We start from the raw sequence: 19,315 nt of genomic DNA, 5'->3' as shown, positions 1-19,315 counted from the left end.
GGTTCTTATATCCATGAGAATTCTTTATAAACAAGCAAACAACCGAAGTTACAAGAGGTCATTCACCTGAGTAGCACCATATTATCACAACATAAATTCCAGGAGTGGCTGGCTGACCCTTATCTTCAAAATGAATGATGTTGAGAACCCAAAAAATAAACAATGGAGATTGTTCTCCTTTCTGAACTCAAGGAAATACACTTTGAGGAGCAGAAGTAAAGAGGAAGAATTTAGTTTGCTTAGTCAAAACAAGAGAAATTGCCCAGTGGATTTGCATTCTAAATGGATTAAGTGTGCCATTTGTTGATTGGCTAATTTCATTGGAAGAAATTCAATATGGAGGGAAAGAAATGTAGTTGCATAATTCTCTGTCAAATATGAAGAATACTCAAATATAATATAAATTTTTGGCTAGTTAAGGAATATGAATAAATGTTAACTGTTCCTATTATTGGTAGCAGTGCAATATCTTCATGATATCATCTTCCTGCTTAACTTCTTCCTCAGTAGTCCACTTATAGCCTAGCAAAAACTGAAGGGAAAAAGACTTTATTACCTCTATTTAGAGTAAAAATTTTAATTAACCTTCCTAACAAACATGGAAGTGAAAAGCCAACAGCAAATCATCTGGGTGGGAATAGAGGAAATCATCTCTGCTTAAGCTGATGCTTCTTTAAAGTGAAGATGCTGGTCAATCCCCAACATGAGGTAGAGAGCAAGGAGGAGATAAGCAAAACCTAGGACATGAAAATGGAAAGCTTCTGTGTTTTAGAGTCTGAGCTTCATGGTAAAGCTTCATTTTTTTTTTTTTTAATCAGAACTACTGTAAATTTCTAGCACAACATACCCACATTAAAATATATGTGCAGGGGCGCCTGGGTGGCTCAGTTGGTTAAACAACTGCCTTCAGCTCAGGTCATGATCTTGGAGTCCCGGGATTGAGTCCCACATCAGGCTCCCTGCTCAGCAGGGAGTCTGCTTCTCCCTCTGACCCTCCCCCCTCTCATGCTCTCTCTCTTTCATTCTCTCTCAAATAAATAAATAAATAAAAGCTTTAAAAATATATATATGTGCAAAACTCATTCCAGAGACACGTGTAACCTACAATCATCTCTTAATTATCTCTGCTAAAAGGGAACAGTGGTAAAAATACCCCCCAATATCTGTGGGGTTTTTTTGGACATGACTTCAGTCCAAATTTAATTTTTTTATTGAGGTATAATTTATAAGTATCATATTTTCAGGTATACAACATAATGATTTGATATTTGTATATATTGTGAAATGATTGCCACAATAAGTCTAATTAACAGCTGTCACCATACATGGTTGCAGAATTTATCTTTTTTGTGATGAGAAATTTAAAAAAAAAGATTGTATTTATTTATTTGAGAGAGAGAATGTGTGAGAGAGAGAGAGAGAGTGCACATAAGCGGTGGAAGGGGAGGTAGAGGGAGAAACAGACTCCCTGCTGAGCAGGGAGCCCAATGTGGGGCTCGAGTCCAGGATCTCAGGATCATGACCTGAGCCAAAGGCAGACACCTAACCAATTGAGCCGCCAGGTGCCCCTCTTGTGATGAGAAATTTTAACATCTACTTTCTTTTTTTTTTTTTATGAAAATAACTATGGTTAGTTTTATTTTTATTTGCTTATCAATCCTTAAAGAGAGGACCTCAGGTCATTAAAAAAACAGTATCTTACATTTGGTCAAAACTTTGTAGTTATCCAAAAATGTTTGCATGGTTTACTTTTTTTTTTAATTTTTTCATTGTTATGTTAATCACCATATATTACATCATTAGTTTTTGATGCAGTGTTCCATGATTCATTGTTTGTTCATAACACCCAGTGCTCCATGCAGAACGTGCCCTCCTCAATACCCATCACCAGGCTAACCCATCCCCCCACCCTCCTCCCCTCCAGAAACCTCAGTTTGTTTTTCAGAGTCCATCATCTCTCCTGGTTCGTCTCCCCCTCTGACTTACTCCCCTTCATTCTTCCTCTCCTGCTACCTTCTTCTTTTTCTTTTTTCTTAAAATATGTTGCGTTATTTGTTTCAGAAGTACAGATCTGTGATTCAACAGTCTTGCATAATTCACAGCACTCACCGTAGCACATACCCTCCCCAATGTCTATCACCCAGCCACCCCATCCCTCCCACCCCCAACCACTCCAGTAACACTCAGTTTGTTTCCTGAGATTAAGAATTCCTCATATCAGTGAGGTCATATGATACATGTCTTTCTCTGATTGACTTATTTCACTCAGCATAACACCCTCCAGTTCCATCCACGTCGTTGCAAATGGCAAGATCTCATTCCTTTTGATGGCTGCATAATATTCCATTGTGTATATATACCACTTCTTCTTTATCCATTCATCTGTCGATGGACATCTTGGCTCTTTCCACAGTTTGGCTATTGTGGACATTGCTGCTATAAACATTGGGGTACACGTACCCCTTCAGGTCCCTACATTTGTATCTTTGTATCATTTTGCCCTGGCTTCCCTTGCCTTTGGCGATTTTTCTAGGAAGAAGTTGCTGCGGCTGAGGTCGAAAACGTTGCTACCTGTGTTCTCCTTTAGGATTTTGATGGACTCCTGTCTCACGTTTAGGTCTTTCAACCATTTGGAGTCTATTTTTGTGTGTGGTGTAAGGAAATGGTCCAGTTTCATTCTTCTGCATGTGGCTGTCCAATTTTCCCAACACCATTTGTTGAAGAGACTGTCTTTTTTCCATTGGACATTCTTTCCTGCTTTGTCAAATTTAAGTTGACCATAGAGTTGAGGGTCCATTTCTGGGCTCTCGATTCTGTTGCATTGATCTATGTGTCTGTTTTTGTGCCAGTACCATACTGTCTTGATGATGACAGCTTTGTAATAGAGCTGGAAGTCCAGAATTGTGATGCCGCCAGCTTTGCTATTCGTTTTCAACATTCCTTTGGCTCTTCGGGGTCTCTTCTTGTTCCATACAAATTTTAGGATTATTTGTTCCATTTCTTTGAAAAAAGTGGATGGTATTTTGATGGGGATTGCAATGAATGTGTAGATTGCTCTAGGTAGCATTGACATCTTCACAATGTTGGTTCTCCCAACCCATGAGCATGGAACGTTTTTCCATTTCTTTGTGTCTTCTTCAATTTCTTTCATGAGTATTTTATAGTTTTCTGAGTACAGATCCTTTGCCTCTTTGGTTAGATTTATTCCTAGGTATCTAATGGTTTTGGGTGCAATTGTAAATGGGATAGACTCCTTGATTTGTCTCTCTTCTGTCTTGTTGTTGGTGTATAGGAATGCCACTGATTTCTGTGCATTGATTTTATAGCCTGCTACTTTACTGAATTCCTGTATGAGTTCTAGCAGTTTTGGGGTGGAGTCTTTTGGGTTTTCCACATACAGTATCATATCATCTGCAAAGAGTGAGAGTTTGACTTCCTCTTTGCCGATTTGGATGCCTTTGATTTCTTTTTGTTTTCTGATTGCTGTGGCTAGGACTTCTAATACTATGTTGAATAGCAGTGGTGAGAGTGGACATCCCTGCCACGTTCCTGACCTTAGGGGAAAAGCTCTCAGCCTTTCCCCATTGAGAATGATATTCGCTGTGGGTTTTTCATAGATGGCTTTTATGATATTGAGGTAGGTACCCTCTAACCCTATACTCTGAAGAGTTTTGATCAAGAAAGGATGCTGTACTTTGTCAAATGCTTTTTCTGCATCTATTGAGAGGATCATATGATTCTTGTTCTTTCTTTTGTTAATGTATTGTATCACGTTGATTGATTTGCGGATGTTGAACCAGCCTTGCAGCCCAGGGATAAATCCCACTTGGTCATGGTGAATAATCCTTTTAATGTACTGTTGGATCCTATTGGCTAGTATTTTGGTGAGAATTTTTGCATCCATGTTCATCAAGGATATTGGTCTGTAATTCTCCTTTTTGATGGGGTCTTTGTCTGGTTTTGGGATCAAGGTCATGCTGGCCTCATAAAATGAGTTTGGAAGTTTCCCTTCCATTTCTATTTTTTGGAACAGTTTCAGGAGAATAGGTATTAATTCTTCTTTAAATGTCTGATAGAATTCCCCTGGGAAGCCATCTGGCCCTGGGCTTTTGTTTCTTGGGAGATTTTTGATGACTGTTTCAATTTCTTTAGTGGTTATAGGTCTGTTCAGGTTTTCTATTTCTTCCTGGTTCAATTTTGGTAGTTGATACATCTCTAGGAATGCACCCATTTCTTCCAGGTTATCTAATTTGCTGGCATAGAGTTGCTCATAATATGTTCTTATAATTGTTTGTATTTCTTTGGTGTTGGTTGTGATCTCTCCTCTTTCATTCATGATTTTGTTGATTTGGGTCATTTCTCTTTTCTTTTTGATCAGTTTGGCCAGGGGTTTATCAATCTTGTTAATTCTTTCAAAGAACCAGCTCCTAGTTTCGTTGATCTGTTCTACTGTTCTTTTGGTTTCTAGTTCATTGATTTCTGCTCTGATCTTTATTATTTCTCTTCTCCTGCTGGGTTTAGGCTTTATTTGCTGTTCTTTGTCCAGCTCCTTTAGGTGTAGGGTTAGGTTGTGTATTTGAGACCTTTCTTGTTTCTTGAGAAAGGCTTGTATTGCTATATACTTTCCTCTCAGGACTGCCTTTGCTGTATCCCAAAGATTTTGAACAGTTGTGTTTTCATTTTCATTGGTTTCCATGAATTTTTTTAATTCTTCTTTAATTTCCTGGTTGACCCATTCATTCTTTAGTAGGATGCTTTTTAGCCTCCATGTATTTGAGTTCTTTCCAACTTTCCTCTTGTGATTGAGTTCTAGTTTCAAAGCATTGTGGTCTGAAAATATGCAGGGAATGATCCCAATCTTTTGGTACCGATTGAGACCTGATTTGTGACCTAGGATGTGATCAATTCTGGAGAATGTTCCATGGGCACTAGAGAAGAATGTGTATTCCCTTGCTTTGGGATGGAATGTTCTGAATATGTCTGTGAAGTCCATTTGGTCCAGTGTGTCATTTAAAGTCTTTATTTCCCTGTTGATCTTTTGCTTAGATGATCTGTCCATTTCAGTCAGGGGGGTGTTAAAGTCCCCCACTATTATTGTATTGTTGTCAATGTGTTTCTTTGCTTTTGTTATTAATTGCCTTATATAATTGGCTGCTCCCATGTTCGGGGCATAGATATTTACAATTGTTAGATCTTCTTGTTGGATAGACCCTTTAAGTAGGATATAGTGTCCTTCCTCATCTCTTATTACAGTCTTTGTTTTAAAATCTAGTTTGTCTGATATAAGGATTGCCACCCCAGCTTTCTTTTGGTGTCCATTAGCATGGTAAATGGTTTTCTACCCCCTCACTTTCAATCTGGGGGTGTCTTTGGGTCTAAAATGAGTCTCTTGCAGACAGCATATTGATGGGTCTTGTTTTTTAATCCAATCTGATAGCCTGTGTCTTTTGATTGGGGCATTTAGCCCATTTACATTCAGGGTAACTATTGAAAGGTATGAATTTAGTGCTATTGTATTGCCTGTAAGGTGACTGTTAACTGTATGTTGTCTGTGTTCCTTTCTGATCTTTGCTGCTTTTAGGTTCTCTCTTTGCTTAGAGGACCCCTTTCAATATTTCTTGGAGGGCTGGTTTCGTGTTTGCAAATTCCTTTAGTTTTTGTTTGTTCTGGAAGCTTTTTATCTCTCCTTCTATTTTCAATGACAGCCTAGCTGGATATAGTATTCTTGGCTGCATATTTTTCTCGTTTAGTGCTCTGAAGATATCTTGCCAGTCCTTTCTGACCTGCCAGGTCTCTGTGGATAGGTCTGTTGCCAATCTAATGTTTCTACCATTGTAGGTTACATATCTCTTCTCCTGAGCTGCTTTCAGGATTTTCTCTTTGTCTCTGAGACTCGTAAGTTTTACTATTAGATGTCGGGGTGTTGACCTATTATTATTGATTTTGAGAGGGGTTCTCTGTGCCTCCTGGATTTTGATGCCTGTTTCCTTCCTCACATTAGGGAAGTTCTCTGCTATTATTTGCTCCAATATACCTTCTGCCCCTCTCTCTCTCTCTCTTCTTCTTCTGGGATCCCAATTATTCTAATGTTGTTTTGTCTTATCGTATCACTTATCTCTCGAATTCTGCCCTCGTGATCCTGTAGTTGTTTCTCTCTCTTTTTCTCAGCCTCTTTATTTTCCATCATTTGGTCTTCTATATCACTGATTCTCTCTTCTGCCTCATTTATCCTAGCATTTAGTGCCCCCATTTTTTATTGCACCTCATCAATAGCCTTTTTGATTTCGATTTGGTTAGATTTTAGTTCTTTTATTTCTCCAGAAAGGGTTTCTCTAATAACTTCCACACTTTTTTCAAGCCCAGCTAGTATCTTTAAAGTCATGATTCTGAACTCTAGGTCCGACATTGTACTAATGTCCGTATTGAGTAGGTCCCTGGCTGACAGTACTACCTCTTGTTCTTTTTGCTGAGGTGATTTTTTTCATCTTGTCATTTTGTCCAGAGGAGAATAGATGAATGAGAGAACAAAATGCTAACAGGTTTACAACGTCCCTAGCAAATATACTGTATACAAATCAGAAAAGACCTGAAACCAGGGGAAAAGAAAGGGAAAGAAAGAAAAAAGAAAGAGAAAAAAAAAAGATAAAAAAGATAAAAACAAAAACAAAACAATCCAAAAAAAGCAGAATATGATCAAATATGATCAGGCTAGTGCATAGATCAATGCCACACACTAGATTTTGGGCGTATTTTGGTCTGTTAGAAAAAAGTGCCTCCTAAAATTTTAAAGGAAGAAAGACATATATGTACAAAATAAGGGTTGATACAATGAAGGGATGGAAGATGACTGTAAAGATGAAAATTATAAAAGATTTTATAAAAGGACTTGATAAGATAAGAAGTTGTTTGAAAAAAGAAAGAAGATTTAAGAAAAAAAAAAGGAAAAAGGGAGAGAATGTGATCAGGCAGGAGACTAGAACAAAGCCATACACTAGTGATTTAGGGTATATTTTGATCTGTTAGAAGAAACTGTACCTCAAAATTTTAAAGAGAGAACAACTTATATATATATGCCAAAAATAAGGGTAACTACTATGAAGGGATAAAATATGACTCTAAAAATGAAAAATAAAAAATGTTTTTTTTTTTTAAAGGGATTGATAAGATGTTGGTTGAAAAAGGGAAAAAGAAAAATAAAAAAAAAAAAACAGTCAACAAAAATTAACTATGATGAACTAATGAATCATGGTAAAAAAAAAAAAGCCATGAATCTATGTGCAGTATTCCCCTAGCACTGGAGTTCTCCCGTTCTCCTTGATCGGTAAACTTGGTCTTGGCTTGCTGGCTGTTCGTGCTGATCTTCTGGGGGAGGGGCCTGTTGCTGTGGTTTCCAAATGTCTTTGCGGAGGCTGAATTGCCCCGCCCTTGTCAGTCCGGGCTAAGGAAGCAGCTCCGGTTTGCTCTCAGGAGCTTTTGTTCCCTGCAAGCTCTTGGTACAGCTTTGGAGGACCAGGGCAAAAATGGTGGCCTCCCAATCTCCACCCGGAGGAGCTGAGAACTCGGGGCCCCGCTCCTCAGTGCACCCCCAGAGAAAAGCAGTCACTTCCGTGTCCCCGGTCTCCAGGGTCTCCGGCCGCACTCAGTGCTCACCGGGCCTGTGACCGAGCGTTGCTATCTCTGGCACCCGACCCCGTGTGGAGTCTCCAAACCCAGCAGATCCCTGCAGGGCGTTCCCGCGCCGCTCCTCCCTGGGAAAGAAGGGGAGTCTCCCCGGATCTGCTGCTTGTTGGGTCCCTGCTGGAGGAGCAATGGCCCGACTGGGCCGCGGATCACAGTTTATGGCAACCCCGAGCTGAGAGCCCGTGCCTCGGCTCTGTCTCTGCAGCCGGCTTCCCCGCTCTGATACCTGGGAGCTCTGCTGCACTCAGGCACCCCTGGTCTTTCTGTGACCCCAAGGGTCCTGAGACCACACTGTCCCGGGAGGATTCCACCCCCCGCTTAGCCACTGCAGCGACGTCCCTCCGCCGAGCCAACTTCTAAAAGGTCCGATTTTGTGCTCCGCGGCTCTATCACTTGCCAGAAGCGGCCGGCGGAGGCCCCTCCCCCGCCGTCTATCCTCCCGAATATCACCTTGGATTCACTTCTCCGCACGTCCTACCTTCCAGTAAGTGGTCGCTTCTCTGTTCAGAGAGTTGCTACTCTCCTCTTCGATCTCCTGTTGAGTTCGTAGGTGTTCAGAATTGTTTGATCCCTATTCAGCTGAATTCCTGAGACCAGACAAAATCTAGGTCTCCTACTCCTCCGCCATCTTGCTCCGCCCTTAACATCTACTTTCTTAGCAACTTTCAAATATGCAATACAGTATTATTAACTACAGTCACCATGCTATACAGTACCTCCCCATGACTGACTTATTTTATAACTGGAAGTTTGTACATTTTGACTTCCTTCACCCATTTTGCCCACTGCCCACCCCTCACCTCTGGCAACCACCAGTCTGTTCCAAATATATTTTTAAAAAACCATTTAAATGGGCTATGAATATACTATTGTATCAACATATAATATGAAAAGTTGATAAACAATAGGAATTACTACCTTGGGGTTGTTGTTGACAGCCATTTCATTCTTTCAAGAAGTTTATGCCCAGCGTTAATGGAAATTGAAGAGTCATCATGCATCTCCAGGAATAAGTGAGGGCCTGAGGGAATATGAAAGTTGAAAAGTATCCATTTATAAGTTTTTCTTATCTAACATTTAAGAACCTGTGTCTGGAAGACAAGGAAGTTAACAGATGATCCCTGGATTATCTATCCCACAGAAAAGGAGAAAAGAGTTTTCTAAGAACCTTTGATCTTCAAAGTCAGAAATAAACATAAAATAAATTTATGAGAGGAAGACAACCTGGGGAGCATACCAGGTGGCAAGAACCAACTGGCTTAGAACCAACTGACCCAAGAGCAGAATTGAAACACCCATTGAAGCACCATTTGCTATTTCAATGAAAAGAAGAAAATAATTTTAAAAGAACAAGGATAGTATATTTGATTGGTTAATAATTTAATATTTGAAAACTTCCCAAAAGGATATTTCTACACATTCACATCAAAAAAGACAGGTCCCACCCCGCATATCCATGTACATTTGTATTTTTAGTGTATGATACACAAAGAGTCTAAGCAACTCTACTTCTAAAACATATTCCTCATTATTTATTTTATGACAGATTCCCAGGCTGGAGACAGGGTAAAGCCCACGAGGCTACTGCCCCTTCCAGAATAACCATGTGGGCAGCTACAGCATGATTAGGTGAACACAGAATGGCTATGAGTTTCTTGTAGGCAGAACTAGGTATTATTCATCTTTAGACCTGGCACATATTACAGTGCTTGGTACATAGTCACTACTGGACAAATGTTAATTAATAAGTGTGCAGCTTATAGGTTTAAAACCATAGGTAGCTACCTGGACTGGGAATAAGTCACAGATTAAAACTCAAATTATGTTGGTAACTTGTCCTGTGAACTTTTATGAGTCAGTTCCTGTCTATTTGGTCATCTAGGAAAGAGGCTGCCTGTTGGGATATTTAATGTATCTAATGTGCAGTGAACTCCCTATATAAAAGTGCCAAATAATTACTATTATTATTAACTAAAGAGCTCATCCTTTATATTTCCCAAAGTGCCTTTCATCCAAATACTTGAAAGCACTTCCAATTATGGCAAATTACTCCTAATACTTTTCTAAAACCTTAACACATTTTAAGGACTAAAAACATATCTATAGCTTTCATTTGTAATGATTATTTTTACCCAGTGCCAGCTGGCTTCTGTATTATTATAATTCTGCATTATTACTGTAATAACAGTTTTTAAAGCCTTTCTTTGGTCTTTTAACTTTTTCAGAATTAATGAAATATTTACATTGAAAGGGCTACTAGGTAAAAAGGAATAATATAGTAGGCCCTTAGACTCACTCTTAAGTTTAAGGTCAGTATGACTTTAACTCTGTTCACTGTAGCCAGATTCAGATAAATCTGAAGATATCTTTGGCCATTATCCAGACACAACCTCTGGCCCATCACCAGCACTGGAGACATAAGTCAACTCTGGGATTTAAGTAGCCCAGAATCACCAGGAAACATCCACATTCTGTGAAAGGAATGATCCTTGAGTCCTCAGTAAGTTCTTAGTCTAGTACCTGAGAAGGCAGAGCGGCTACCAACAGGGCACCTCAAAGACCCCTTCCATTTTGCAGCTTAAATCCAGGCCAGGTTTGGCTACTGGTACCTTCTGCATCTCTAGGCCTCCTTGTGAGGGCCATTTGTTATGATAGTACACTGAGGTCCAGTTTCACAACTGGTGCAAACCTACCTATCTTCCCTGCCAGAAAGAAAAAAATGCCAAGAAAAAAAAACAAAGAAGGCAGAAGCCAATAATAGTTTTAAGAAATGGTTGTGTTTAACAAGGCCCTTTACATAGAAGTATATTAGTATTGTTTCCCAGGGTCTGTATTTAATATAAAACAATGATCATTTTGAAACTTAAAACTAAACCTTATATTTAAAGCATATAACATGAAGACTTTGGTTGGAAAAGGAAAAGTTGGAAGGGACTTTTGTTGGAAATTTGAAAAAGCTAAATGTAGATCTTCATTTCATAACAGTTGTAAAAAATAGAAAGTTGCATGATTGCAAAAAATAAAAATCAACCTCTTTCTCTTTTCCCCCTCATACATCAGAATTAGTACGTTCCCCCAAATACAAATTATTCCAAAATACAGGCCATTTGTAATTTTTATTTACAAATGAAATACATGTTTTCTTATGTTGCTCATTATTGATTAAAATGCACTTTGCTGAATTAAAATATTTTAATTTTGTTACACATACACTCATTCAGGAAAAAAAAAGACATGGATGCTTCATCCCCTCTTATGATTGCTTCTCTTTTCCTGGCTTGCCAAAGGAGGGAAACACCAAGGATGAAACTTAACAAGATCAGATAGAGCAGCCATCTTGAAATCAAATGGGAAAGAACAAGAGAATCACAATGATGCTAGCACGGATATCTCTAAGCTGCTAACATATATCCATCAGCCACCTCCTCCCAAATTTTGTGTCATGTGAAAAAAATAAAACCTTATCTTTTTAAGCCACTGTCAGAATCTATGTTGCTTAAAATTGAAAAAACTTTGTAACTGACAAAGAATCAATAGAAGTATTTTTTAGGTACACAACGAACAGAGGTCCAAAAAAGGAAATTACATGAAGTAGAAAGAATTAGGAAAGGCCTTGAGGAAGACTTGACATTTGTGAGGGTCATGAAAGTTTGGGATATGGAAGTGGAGTACATTTTAGGTAGAAATTATGCTACCAACAAAAGCTCTGAGAAAAATGTAAAAACTATTTTTGTTTTTACTAAGCCATCTGTTCTCAAAGTCATTTTGCTTAGTTTTATTTAAGGCTAATATTTGATTTGTATATTTAATGCTACCAAATATGAAAACATTTTCAATAATATCTATGATACCATAATAATTGATTTTGCTATTTTGGGAAAAATTCCCCCCAAAAGTATAAATAATTGAAGGATTTTGTAATTTTAAACTCCACATAAAATTGTATTTTAAATGCTGTTTTAGGAGCACCTGGGTGGCTCAGTCGTTGAGCATCTGCCTTCAGCTCAGGTCATGATCCCAGGGCCCTGGGATCCAGCCCCACATCGGGCTCCCTGCTCAGTGGGAAGCCTGCTTCTCCCTCTCCCACTCCCACTGCTTGTGTTCCCTCTCTCGCTGTGTCTCTCTGTCCAATAAATAAAATCTTTAAAAAAAAATAAATGCTGTTTTAAGTAAATTATATTTATTACAGTTTATTTTATTTTTTTTCTTTACTTTTTTTTTTGAACTATGGAAACAAAAACATCCTAATCCCATTTAATCATGATAAATTATTATTTACTAATAAATGAAACTATTGGTAGCCAATGATTCATTGCAACCTTCATAAACCTGATTATTATATATATTCTAAAAATAAATACAATAATGAGCTCCTTGCCTCTGCATATATATAAGGGCATCATAATTATAGGATTGTGCAGTCTTAAGGTCAAAGCAGTAGGTCAGAGCTCTGATCCTAACCAGCCCAGGATGAAGCTGCTGATTAAAAAATGAAACTAAATAACCACACACACACACACACACACAAATCCTATCCCAGTGCAAGGGAATGCATTTTAACCAACTGTTTATTAGATTCAAATATTTATGCTCAGCATGGGCAAGTTAATTGAAAGATGCTAATGAAAGCCAGCTATTCTTGCAAAAAAATGAGAACTCTACAAATTTAAGACCGAGGATGATTAATTTGGTTATTTATTTAGAGTGTAAGAACACTATAGATAGTTGGTGTTAGAGGGAAAGATTTATTTATATTCTCTGAAACAGTGTCTAAGTAGATAATTTTGGAATTTCCCTAATTGTACATTGTCATATTTCTGAAAGTATGCTTGATTCTGCAGTAATAATAACTATGGATACTTTGTGCTAAGGTATTAAGACCAAAAAATCTGTTATGTGTCTCAGTTTTCCCAAGCAAATTAAATAGTCTTGAGTTATTTTAGTAGGACTTAAATGCTGAGATGAATTATGTAAGAAAAACAAACTGATGCATAAAGGCCTCTACTGTATGTATTTTTAATGTTCTGAATAGCTCAAAACAGAGATGACATATTAAACATTTTAACATAAATTCCCTGTGCAGGGTAGTTACAAAATGATATGTGAAATTATTTTTAATAAATAAAACTCTCTCTCTAAAAGGGCACTTGCTGGAAATTTTACTATGTTAGCTAATGGGAATCTAAAACAAATGAGACAATAGCTATGCATTTGATTTTGCCATTTTTAATTAGTATGTATTTTAAATACTTAATTCATAGAATGTATATAGGTGTCTATATACGTACATATAGATATATATGACACATATGTATTTATATACAGAACATATATAGATATATATACACATATATATGCATATGTTGGTTTTACTGTCCCTTCATAGCTTTTTAGGAAGCTGATCTACTTATGGCTAAAACACACTAGTGTCTTGGGATCTGCAAGTATTCATGACTCTCAATAGTATCCCGGGGTCAAAAACTAACTTATTCTACTTTTTACAAGCTTCTGAAGATTATCAGCATTATCTTGTGTCTGTCACATATTGAATCCTATTCAGCAAACACTGCGTACCTGACAGCAAGGGTCTGTCCCATACATACATAACATTCTCAAACCTCCCTGACTCCCAAGCTTAACTACCACCACACACACAATATTTTTTAACAAGACCAAAGAATCATAGCTTGTTTGTTTGTTGTTGTTGTTTTTCAAAATTTCTTTGCAAACAAAAACAAATGGCCCATGTTCTGGAGTGAAGCTGGCAAACCTCTCAACAAGTTAGCCAATGATAGAAGCAGTCTTCTGCCCCATGATAGAAGCAGGGGCTTTTCTGTCCACCCCCGGCCGATAGGTATGGGTGAGGCCAGGCAGAGCTTGTCAAGAGTGGGAACTGAACTATCTATGCATGCACACACCCATGGACACATATCTTCCTCTCTTTCTGTCTTTTAGGTGGGCATGTGGCTTTAGTAATTTGATCCATGAATTGAAACTGATCTTGGTATAAATGAAGAACTTAATTCATGAATTAAACTTTGGCACCTAAAGAGTTTAGCCAAACATTTCTAAGTTTTTCCTAGTCAACTGGAATCATTACTTTTCTGGGTTTTTTGTTTGGTTTTTTTTGGCATTTTCATCATTACCGCCTCCTTGGTGAAAAGTCCATATTCTTAAGTCTGGGCTTCTTTTCTTTCCTTCTCTCTTTCTTTCTTTCTTTTTTATATAGACTATTTTTTTAGAGCAGTTTTAGGTTCACAGCAAAATTGAGCAGAAGATACAGAGATTTTCCATATGCCCCCTGCCCCCACACATGCACAGCCTCCCCCATTATAAATATCCCCCACCAGAGTGGGATATGTGTACCAACTGATCAACTTACATTAATACATCATTATCATCCAAAGTCTACAGTTTATATTAAGGTTCATTCTTGGTATTGTATATAATGTATAATGACATTTTAACCCTCATAACTGTACAAGTTATTCTCCATTACAGAGGGAAATCTTTATAAATACATATTTTAGGAACTAATTCTTAAAGTCAAGTTAATCATAATCAAGTTCCTTCAACTCCTGATAGATTCACAAAAATTCACATGGGTGTTGCCAATGATCTGCTTTCCAATGCCTCAACTTTTTTGACAGTTAACTGGCAAGCTTAGTGTTTGTTTGGAATTTTTTTTTGGTCTTGGTTAATTTTGTTTATATTTGCTTTTAAGCAATGGAATAAAAATACCTAAATTGAAATAATATTTTAAGACACTGTCTTTTTTCCATTGGACATTCTTTCCTGCTTTGTTGAAGATTAGTTGACCATAGAATTGAGGGTCCATTTCTGGGCTGTTCCATTGATTTATGTGTCTGTTTTTGTGCCAGTACCATACTGTCTTGATGATTACAGCTTTGTAATAGATCTGGAAGTCCGGAATTGTGATGCCGCCAGCTTTGCTTTTCTTTTTCAACATTCCTCTGGCTATTCGGGGTCTTTTCTGGTTCCATACAAATTTTAGGATTATTTGTTCCATTTCTTTGAAAAAAGTGGATGGTATTTTGATAGGGATTGCATTAAATGTGTAGATTGCTCTAGGTAGCATTGACATCTTCACAATATTTGTTCTTCAATCCATGAGCATGGAATGTTTTCCATTTCTTTGTGTCTTCCTCAATTTCTTTCATGAGTATTTTATACTTTTCTGGTACAGATTCTTTGTCTCTTTGGTTAGATTTATTCCTAGGTATCTTATGGTTTTGGGTGCAATTGTAAATGGGATCGACTCCTTAATTTCTCTTTCTTCTGTCTTGTTGTTGGCATATAGGAATGCCACTGATTTCTGTGCATTGATTTTATATCCTGCCACTTTACTGAATTCCTGTATGAGTTCTAGCAGTTTTGGGGTGGAGTCTTTTGGGTTTTCCACATAAAGTATCGTATCATCTGCAAACAGTGAGAGTTTGACTTCCTCCTTGCTGATTTGGATGCCTTTTATTTCTTTTTGTTGTCTGATTGCTGTGGCTAGGACTTCTAATACTATGTTGAATAGCAGTGGTGATAGTGGACATCCCTGCCGTGTTCCTGACCTTAGTGGGAAAGCTCTCAGTTTTTCCCCCATTGAGAATGATATTCACTGTGGGTTTTTCATAGATGGCTTTTATGATATTGAGGTAGGTACCCTCTATCTCTATACTCTGAAGAGTTTTGATCAAGAAAGGATGCTGTACTTTGTCAAATGCTTTTTCTGCATCTATTGAGAGGATCTATGGTTCCTGTACCTTCTTTTATTAATGTATTGTATCACATTGATTGATTTGCAGATGTTGAACCAACCTTGCAGCCCAGGGATAAATCCCACTTGGTCGTGGTGAATAATCCTTTTAATGTACTGTTGGATCCTATTGGCTAGTATTTTGGTGAGAATTTTTGCATCCATGTTCATCAAGGATATTGGTCTGTAATTATTTTTGATGGGGTCTTTGGTTTTGGGATCAAGGTAATGGTGGCCTCATAAAACGAGTTTGGAAGTTTTCCTTCCATTTCTATTTTTTGGAACAGTTTCAGAAGAATAGGTATTAATTCTTCTTTAAATGTTTGGTAGAATTCCCCTGGGAAGCCATCTGGCCCTGGGCTCACTGATATGAGGAATTCTTAATCTCAGGAAACAAACTGAGGGTTGCTGGAGTGGTGGGGGTGGGAGGAATGGGGTGGCTGGGTGATAGACATTGGGGAGGGAATGTGCTATCGTGAGCGCTGTGAATTATGTAAGACTGTTGAATCACAGACCTGTACCTCTGAAATAAATAATACATTATATGTTAAAAAAAAAAAAGAAGATAGTAGGAAGGGAAAAATGAAGGGGGGGAATCGAAAGGGGAGATGAACCATGAGAGACTATGGACTCTGAGAAACAAACTGAGGGTTCTAGAGAGGAGGGGGTGGGGGGATGAGTTAGCCTAGTGATGGGTATTCAAGAGGGTTCATACTGAATGGAGCACTGGGTGTTATATGCAAACAATGAATCATGGAACACTAATCAAAAACTAATGATGTAATGTATGATGAATAACATAATAAAATTAAAAAATGTAAAATTTAAAAAAAAGAAATAGTATTTTACTAAATTATTTGTTTAATTGAACTGACAAATTCAATTATGACCATGTTATCAAATACAATATAAAGTGCCCAGACTGAAAATTAAATTTTCTCAGAAATATGGAAATTCAGAGAATGTAACTATATTTATGCATTGTCTACATACAGCAAAATAGGCATATCATCAGTAATATACTCTCATCAGACAAGGAGGTAGTACCATAGGACATACTTGAGTAACACAAAACTATAGTGTGCTTTTGAAAGCTTTGAATACATGGAACTTGACAGAATAATATTTATGTTACTAAATAATGTGTAAGAAGGTGTGGCTCTTGAGTGGCACCATAATTGTTATTTAGGTTTCTGAGCTTGTTCAGACATCTACCATCTTTTACAAGGATCAGGAAAGAAGCTAGGCTGAGATTATGGCAGTCTGCTGCCTTGCCAGGCAGACTGTCAAGTGGGCTGATTTGGTCTTCAGGACTCCTCTTCCTTCTGCTTGACTCTCTCTAAGTGTATCCCCCTAACATATATACCCTCCAAGTACACCCCAGATAACTTTCCCACTACTAACCAGCCTTCCATCCTTCAGCTAAACCTGTTCCAGAAAATGAAGGGATAGACTCACTTTCACGTATAAATAGCTGACAAAACTTCATTTGTTATCACTCCTGAGTTATTTAAATTTTAGTCAAACAACAAATAAAGAAAGAATGAAGTAGTTAATTTTCTAATGTCAGGATCTTGACAAATAAAGACAGTATTTTTGCAGGATGACAGGGAATGGGGTGGTGGTGGGGAGATCTTCACAGCAAAAGGGATAGGAGAAATTTAGTAATCTCAAATTACTTTCAGAATTGCTATATTCATATATACTTAGGCCAGGTGAAACATTTCCACATACAATGTGACTGCTAGTATTTGCTTGTATCAAGTAGCAGAATAGCAGTCCAACTTACAGCTTGATAACTTAAGCCAAAATGATTTACAAGATTCATTTTATCCAAAGTCACCCCCAAGTTACTATAATCTATAGAAAAATATTTGGTTGTCCATTGTGCATGGATATTGCTCTATCATCTTTCACTCTATCCTTGTTGCCTATTTCACTCCATCAGCCTTGACACAGATTATTCCTTGGCTCATACACAAAAGAAAAGAATTCCATCTTCTCATTCCATTATTAAAAGAATGAAAATAGTAATTTATAGTAATTTGTAGGAACATGATGTGAAAAAAGGGCAAAAAAATAGGAGGATGATTGCCATGAGAGTATTAAAGTGTCCTAATATGATGAGGTTGTTTGCTAAACCCATCCAATACTCCATGAACTGCATAAAGAATAACTTCCAAAGTAACATTAACTAAAATTCCAGTTCCTGTCTCTCTGACAATGGACACAGAAGCAGTGTAAGATGAATCCACCAGGTTTGACCATAGCTGTGCAGTTAATGAGAGATGTTCTTATCCCAGAGCTGCTCAAGGTCCATGTTTTTAATCATGAGCACAACAGGTTACTGGAATTTTAAGGTGTATTGTTTTATATGGTTTTGTTTTTCTTTTTCTTTCTTTCTTTCTTTCTTTCTTTCTTTCTTTCTTTCTTTCTTTCTTTCTTTCTTTCTTTTTCTTTCTTTCTTTCTTTTTCTTTTTTTCTTTCTTTCCATATCTCTCTCTTTCTTTCTTCCTTTTTTCCTTCCTTCATTCCTTTCTTTCTTTCTTGAAAATATTTTCTATTTTCTTGTTTTCTATCACCTCAACCCAGTGGCTCTCCAGTGATTGTGTTTCTCAGGAGAGGCCACATAAACAGGGACAAGGGCTTCCTGAGATCCAAAGGATTTATGAATGACTGGGCCGGAAGTTTTAGTTCTGTTTTGTTTTTTTAAAGATTTATTTATTTATTTTGAGAGAGAGAGAACACAAGTAGGAAGGACGGGGGAGAGGGAGAGAGAATCTCAAGCAGACTCCCCACTGAGCATGTAGCCGATGCGGGGCTCTAACTCACAACCCTGAGATCATGACCAAGAGTCAAACAATCAACTGACTGTGTCATCCAGGCAGTTTTAAAATTAGCTATGTTTGGGAGACCCTAAAGAGTTCTCTCTAACCCAAGCCAGTTCATTTTCACAATGGAGGTTATCACTCGTTAAAGTTTAGGAATTCATATGAATCACACATGGGACAGATCTCCCTGTTAAGGTAAAGAAAGACATCTTTTTTCTAACTCAAGAGAGAGCTTCTAACTCACACCTTCGTGGATCAAATGAAGAAAAATTCTAAATCTTAATAAGCTAGAATAAAGTGCTTTATATAGACTAACAGAAAAAACGAGCAAACAACAAAATAAACAAAAACAAAAAGCTTGACATGTGTAATACTTAGAAGGTAGCATAGGGTTGCAGAAAGAGCTACAGATGGGGAAAAGGGAGGGGGATTCTAATTGCTAATGACCCATGTGGCCTCAGACAAGTCACTTGACTCTCTGTGGTGTTGTTTCCCCAACCTGTAAAATAAGTGGGCCATGTTTGAGGATCATGGCTTTCTTATTGTTTTACTACCTTGTGGCACTAAGACTAGAATAGTTGAATTAAACATCCTATGTGGCTACATTTCTATTGCTATATAGAAAATTATCATGAATTTAGTAGCTTAAAACAACACACATTTATTATCTCATAGCTTTCATGGGTCAGGGGTTCTACAAGGCTCTGCAAGGCTACAATCAAGGTGTGGATCAGCATTTTGTTCTTATCTTGAAGCTTGGTTGGTGATCCACTTCCAATCTCACAAGGTTGTTAGCAGCATTAAGTTCCTGTGGTTGTAGGACTGAGGGCCCTGGCCTCTTACTAGCTCTTGCTATCAGCTCCTAGAAGTCACTCACAGTTCTTTGCCACATGACCCTCTCTATGGGCCCTCTGATAACGTAGCAGCTTGCTTTTTCAAAGCTAAAAGGGAGAAAGAAAGAGCCTGGTAGCAAGATGGAGTCTTATATAATATAACCACAGATGTAACATCCCATTACCTTTGGCATATTCTCTTG

This window comes from Eumetopias jubatus, unplaced genomic scaffold, assembly GCF_037043125.1.
Source record: "Eumetopias jubatus isolate StellerSeaLion01/CBP00866 unplaced genomic scaffold, mEumJub1_p1.0 scaffold_3, whole genome shotgun sequence".
Classification (NCBI taxonomy): Eukaryota; Metazoa; Chordata; class Mammalia; order Carnivora; family Otariidae; genus Eumetopias; species Eumetopias jubatus.
The sequence above is the reverse complement of the archived record's forward strand: the minus strand, read 5'-3'. Positions refer to the sequence as shown.